The sequence below is a fragment of the Miscanthus floridulus genome, chromosome 12 (genome assembly GCF_019320115.1).
Source record: "Miscanthus floridulus cultivar M001 chromosome 12, ASM1932011v1, whole genome shotgun sequence".
NCBI classification, from domain to species: Eukaryota; Viridiplantae; Streptophyta; class Magnoliopsida; order Poales; family Poaceae; genus Miscanthus; species Miscanthus floridulus.
Genome location: NC_089591.1, coordinates 33,848,934 through 33,855,963, shown reverse-complemented (window position 1 = coordinate 33,855,963; position 7,030 = coordinate 33,848,934). Strand labels below are relative to the sequence as shown.

General features: G+C 41.4%; 1 long non-coding RNA gene across 1 annotated transcript; it reads left to right on the top strand.

The window, feature by feature from the left end:
• Positions 1-1,018: 1,018 nt before the first annotated feature.
• On the top strand, positions 1,019-2,645 carry LOC136498391 (uncharacterized). The gene is made up of 4 exons (XR_010769607.1): positions 1,019-1,101; positions 1,245-1,333; positions 1,477-1,565; positions 1,893-2,645. It is a non-coding gene; the product is annotated as an uncharacterized lncRNA (long non-coding RNA).
• Positions 2,646-7,030: the final 4,385 nt, after the last annotated feature.

Below are 7,030 nucleotides of genomic sequence, written 5' to 3'. Positions count from 1 at the left end.
GTAAAAGCGAATCACCTGGATGCCACACGCGCGCGCGCACGCCGTCGCCGCCGCCTGGCCCGGCCCGAGCCCGTGGGCGTGGCGAGGCGAGGCGAGGCAAGGCAGGCAGGCAGGCGGGCGGGCGGGCGGGCGGCGGCGAGCGAGCGGACCGGCGGGTGAGGCCTTTATTTTTGAAACTCCGTTTCCTGTGACGAATTGATTGGAGGAGTTTCTGTTAACTCCCGTGACTTCTGGCTCTCCGTCTCCGTCTCTCCCACCGCAGAAGGGAGGTGTGACCCCTCGGTGCCGTCGGCTTCTTGTCTTCTGGCCTCTGCCTATAATACAAATCCTCCCCTCTCGGTTAAGCTCTCTTGGCGAAGTACACCACTTTCCAGCAGCGCAAGTTCTTCTCGTTCCACCTCCGGTGAGCACCAGAGATGGAAGAGTAGGCCTCCGGAACGCGTCTCCGTCGTGGGCTTCACCTGCTCGGGTGAAGACGGGCGATTACGTTTTTGGGGAGTGTCGGTGGTGGCACGACTACTCGCTGGTGAACCTGTAGCGGTGCCTCTTCACGGCGTCCTTTTCTGCACTGCATCGAGCGGAACGACTACAACAACAAAGTACCATCATGGCTTTTCCTGGTGCGAGCGGCTCCGTCGCAGGGTATAATCTCCTTCACCCTCTTCTGAGTTTCATCATTAATATCATGATGTTCCTAGGCAATACTGCTTTCATATTTAGCATGCTCTGTTTGGTTGATTTGGATGATTATGCTAGTACTGGTTTTCTGGTTCCTTTTAATTTTGTGATCATCATGATCTTGATATTTGAGAATACATCCTTTATATTTATGATCATGTCTGTGATGCTTCAGCTATGTAAAACAATGTTTCACATATGTTTCGGCTCCATAATTTGTCTTATCAGCATGTTAACATTTGTCATGAATTGTCGTCTTTTTATTCATGACTTCACTCTCATTTTTATTGCGTTATTTTTATGGATTAAAATAAATATGAAAATGCCTTATTATTCAACACATACTGAGGTTCAATCCAAGCTGACGAACAGAACGTCTCCCCACACGCAGCAGCCCCTCGTGGTGTCTTCTTCTTCAATTTGGTAAGGGCTCGTCTTCACCTTGTGTTTTTCCTCTTGCTCATGTGGTGCTTGTCCGCAATGATGCATGCTGAAGCTTGAGTCAACCATTTATAAGACTGTTTTTTTGTCAATCTTGGTGGGATGGCTACAATCAATTTGCGAAGAGATAGCTTGGACCCTGCACAGCAGCAAAAACCAATTCTATGTGCACCTGCACCTTGACAAAACTGTTTCCCAGCTATAGCATTTCCAGGTTCGATCCGTCTCTTCCATTTTCACTTGAACCTCTTCAATACAATAAGGGCCAATTGATGCGGATGTTTAAAGCAGATATTAGTTCATCCTTGATACAGTAAGTTTTTAAATTGACGTCTCTTTTTTTAATATAAATTACAGCAGATCAGATGTGGAACGCCAGCCGATGATGAACTGGACATCGACGACAACTATAGCGCACAGGAGATATTCGACTAAATTCCCATGAGGTAAACAGCACAACCTTTTGTCTCCATGAGTATACCATGAATCAAGGCATGTTGGGGTTGTCTTTGTGATCTTGTTTGCAGTACTGGTTCTAGCCAGTCCTCTTTGTACTCACTGTATGATAGCTACTAATGTGTGTGAAATGTCTTTGATACCTGCTATTTATGATTTAGGAACTAGGACTAGCTTGGTCATAATTTCTTAGGTGTGCAAAGAGAATACTATGTTTCAGTTCTTAAATAGCTATTTGCTTTTCTATTCAGTTCAAGCAGCACTTAAATACTGATTGAATTCAGGCACAAGGTGTTTGATATGTCTGTCATGACCAGATAACAACAAATGGAGGTGTTCTAAATACATTCTCAGACTGCAATGGTTGTGCTGCTGAAGGCTTCCCCATGTGATGCTGAAGGTTTCCCCATGTGCTAATGCCACTTTTTATTCGACTTTTATACCCTCTTAATGATCACATCACCTTGCTGGTGATCCAGGAGCAATATTGCATAGACCACAGGAAGCAATGCATTCTGAGTAATGATTGTCAATAGGATATTGATCAGTGAGGTTTTTTTTGTCTTATTTTGCTTGACAGATGGAAGTAACTTGCTGGACTCACCTCTTGCTTGAGGTCCAACTTCACATGATTGTTGATTTTGTAACTGCAATAAGTCATGCTCAAAGCACAACGTTAAGATAAAAAAAACCCTGAATGCCACAAGCCCACAACTGTGGCTGCTCGTGATTTTCCGTGGAAGGGCTACTAGCCTACAAAATCCGCATGGAGACAGGCCATACTCAGAGCCGGCCACTGCATGGTCGCCTGTGAAGCTTCTCTCCCCTGCTTTGATCAGGCAGTGTCGTTGCTGACCGCCAGGGAAGCAGTGCTGAAGCGGCCATCCAAGCCTCTCGTGCTTCAAAGAGGTGAATAGAACAACCTAGATAATTCGGTGTGTATGTACTTGTTCATACAAGAAATTTTAAAATCCATAGAAAAAATAATGATGCTTCCCTAAATTCTGAAACTGATTATATAGATTTTCTATCTATTGGTATCAGGATTATGCCTAACACATTTGGTATTATGGCTTATTTCCTAATCAATTACTTATGGTTTTGAGATATATTAATACCTCTTTACATAGCAGTCCTGCTCACACGCTAGCTAACATGTTTTAGATTACACTTAATAAAGAGCTTACCCGTAATTAGATCAATCCTAAATGTATCTATAAATTTGTGTTAGAACTAAAATTAGAAATACATAGTTGCATTCATTTATGTAAAAAAAAGTTAAAGCTACAATTTGAACTGTAGTTACCTGAATATCCTAGGTATTGATTGTATAAGTCGAATGCACTTTTTCAAATATCTTATCCTCACATGGGCCTCACTAATATGTGATTTTCAATTCTAAGCTTTCTTACAAAATAGTCATTTAGTATTTGACTAAAAAAAAGGACGTACCCAGTGCAGAGAGCTCCCGCTCTGTGCGGGGTTTAGGGAAGGCTGTCAGTGGAAGCCTTACCCTCGCCTGTGCAATGCGATGAGACCGTGACTCGAACCCGGGACCTTCCGATCACAGGCGGTAAGACTCTACCGCTTGTACCAGGCCCGCCCTTCTCATTTAGTATTTGACTAATCATCAAATTTTTATAATATATCTAGGATCGTACTTTGCTACCAGTTGAGCGCAGAGCTTCATTTAACAACTAAAAACTAAGACATGTAAGGCATAAGGATTGTTACCCGAAAAATAAAGCTTTCTCAAGTAATAATCCTACAACTACCATTTTTACTCATTGATACCTTTTTGAGTTGAATGGGTTACAACTTACAAGACATCCCTATGGGTTAAAACAACTTAAAAGTGTTTTTCTTCGTGCTATTGGTTTCCATAACATTCCTGATATTCTATGCTTATCCCGATCAAGTAGTACTCGGTGGATTCTGAAACTTTGAAAGGCTGGCAGCCTGCATTGATTTCTTTAGAAGATTCTCATGATGACCACGAAGCAACATCACTTCAAATGTACAATTTATGGCAGAGTAAAACTATTTTATATACATAATATATTAACAAATATATCTATATCTGACAGTCGTATACGAACTGCATATCCATCACAAGGTTCAACCTAAATAACCAGTGCACAATACGCTTGCATGTTCCTTCAGAAGGTGGCCAAACACTTGCCCAAATTCTATATAAGGCGCGGCACAGCCGCTGTTTTCTAGACTTGTGTAATCAGGCTCGTTGTCATTGTGCAATCAATTATTACGTACATAAATTGTCTGCCCGTTCGGCCGTCTAGACTCGTGTAACGCGTCGCAGCGTAGAGCTTTCGTCGATACGACGACGGTGATACCAAAACTTAGGGGAAAAAAAGGGAACAAAGCACACGAGCGACCATCGGCAGGAGATAACTGGGCAGAAAACGGCGACCAGCTACGGGGCGTGCCGACTGCCTACACAGGTACTCACGCCCTTAATTTGCTTCGAGCACTTCAACTGAAATAGGCCTTCGACATGTTCTTTTTCAGATGGTCACTCATACGCACTTTTAGGTAGTAAATGATATATAAATTCTAATGACTCTCTTTATGTGGTTTTAGAGATTCTCTCCTACATGGAACCTACTGAAAATCAGGGACAAGGTTGTTCGACACCATTGGAACAAAAATCTTGATGAATTTAGAGATATTTTAAGCTTCCCAATGCAAAAGTATTTATTAGATTTCTATTAATTTTTGAAAACGAGTATAATAATAAATCTAATAACATACTAATTAAAAATAGTAAAACCAATTTGGTTTGTATAAACTAGATATACACGTTATTTGTGATAAAGATCATGAAATGTGTTTTACGTAGTTCGATTTATATATTTCTTAATATGTTCGTCTAAACCATAAATCATGTAATAGACATCGATAAAAAATTGTTATCCCGTGCAACGCACGGGCATATATCTAGTAACCTAATGATATTTATTTTATATTATAAATGTTAGCATTTTTTTTCATATTCAAATCGTTTGACTCAAAACACGAGAATTGTATTTTTTTTTGGGGGACGGAGGTAGTACAAATTATTCTAATTACCTTAGGGGAGCCCAAAACACACTTGCTTCGGTGACTATCTATTCAACACAATAACACATAGCCGAGCAGATGGAGGGCTGCCTGAAACATCCGAAATGTGCAACACTAAGGGCTCGTATCCTACTCTGACTTTGATCCGTGCGTCTTCGCGCCGCCACCGCTGCGGCCTCCGGCTGTACCTAGTACGTCTTCGGCCAACCGCATCGTGCGTGCTCTCCGAGGCACAGGTTGGGCACCTCATCCTCATCCTCTTGTTGTGTGTTTCTTCTTAGATCTACTAGTCTTCAATCTTTACTTCTTAGAATCCAATCGAATGGATAGATGGATGGATGAACTGGGTGGCAGTTCCTGGGCATGGCTGGTGCTTTTCGATTGAATCGTGTTCTATCGTGTTTTTATCCTATTCATTGATTGAGCAATTTATTTTCGGTTCAGAGATATTTTTCATAGTGATGTCAGTGTCACTGGTGTCAGTTCCACCAACGCCCAGGAACAATGCATACGGCTCGTCATCATCAGTTATTCAGGTCACAACGAGCTTTGAATCTTCGATGCATGCAGTGCAGCAGCATGCTTGGTGTGTGTGCTTCTCTTCTCCCGCCCTACTTTCCGATTAGTTGCAACTGAATCTGCGGCAGCGTTTCAGTTGAGCCACCCATAACGGTAAGTCGATAACGGTGGTGTGAGTCTGTGAGACCAAAATAAATGCAACTGAAATAACCTTGCTCAGTTACACATACTTCATGCATTCTTCGTGCAATCCCCCACAGCTACTACACAAACATACCATACGGATACAACACCTTCTCTTTTTTTTCTTTCTGCAATTTGTTGTGTAGCCTAGCTTGACCGAATCTACTGCTGCTGTCAGAGTCAGTTTCACGTGTAGTTTGGGAAAGCCTAGCTTAAACATACTGGAGTATCAAACTACAGTGTCGCTTTTAATTTGGGCTGGCTTGCAAGTCTAGAGAAAGGAAAGCAGACACTAGTTCAGCATAAGCCTCCTCACCATGTACAGCATCATCCTCGATAAGTAGCCTATTCGTCACTACTCTATTTCAACCTGCTGATTGGCGAAACATTGCAAATATACCGGTCTAAATGTTTGTTTGGTTAATTTGAGCAATACTCGTTGATTCGTTGTACTTCCCAAGTGCAGTGCATGATGTAGGCAGACACTAGTTCAAGCCCTTGTTACTGCTATGTCTCTATTTGTTGTTAAATGCAATTTCATTCAAGTATACCTGCTGAAACATTCATTTCATGAGGCCTTGCAATGATTAAATGATGGGGCTTTTTGCAATATGTGATGCCATTTTTTATTCATTCATTGAGATACTGACCTGAAGCCAATTTTATTCATTGAGATACAGATTAGTTATATGCTTTAATTTCATCAGTTTATTGGTTTGCAATATGTGGTGACATTTTTCTATGCTACAACTCCATAAATTTATTTTAACAACTTTTTACCTAGCTGTGATGGCTGAGATGAGTGGGCATGACGTGCCTGTGGTCAATGCACATGCCCAGCCTGATGTTGTTGAGGTCCCACATGGACCAGCAAGGTTCCAGTGGACTAGTTCTAGGGACGTAGGTGTTGTTAATTAGTGTTAGGATGACGAGCATCGGGACCGGGAGTAGTTTTGTTGGGATAAACTGTACTGGACCAGAGCATCTTATCCCTGGATGTGATAAGATTTGGGGACTAGAGTATTCAATAGAGTCTCAAATTCAGAGTGTGTAATAAGGAGTACAATTTCGACTGAATATTCAACATCTCATTTTCTAGTGTGTTAAAATTTCTACTGTGTGTTCTCCACCAAAATAAAGAAAGAACATTTTTTCGAAGACAGGAACTTTTACCCTGTTTGCATGTGCCACTATTCCAGGAGTATTTTAGCGGCATGTGTTTGATACAGCCTTTCAGCATGTTAGAACCTGAAAGGTGTCTTGAGTCCTTGAATCTTTCTGTAGTCACTTTTTTCTTCTAGTGACATGCAGCTAATCAATTGAGTGGGCATATAACTAGATATTTTGGGTCTGATTGTATGAAAATTCATGTGACATATCTAAGATGGTTATTAGCATATTTTTGTTGGCAATTTTAAGCTGCCTTTATGTGGCATATCTAAGATGGTTATGAGCATATTTTTGTTGGCAATTAACAGTACTGTTCACTGATTTATTGTGAGAGAAAAATACTGTACCATGGCTGATAAGTTCAAGCGAACATGGCCATGTCACATTGCATCGACTAATAGTGCTTTTTATCATCTAATTGCAGGGTTGATTCTATATGTTCTGGCCTGCCGGTGCTAGTTGTGAGAGAGATTGTAGTGGATTTATGCCTAGACACTCAAAA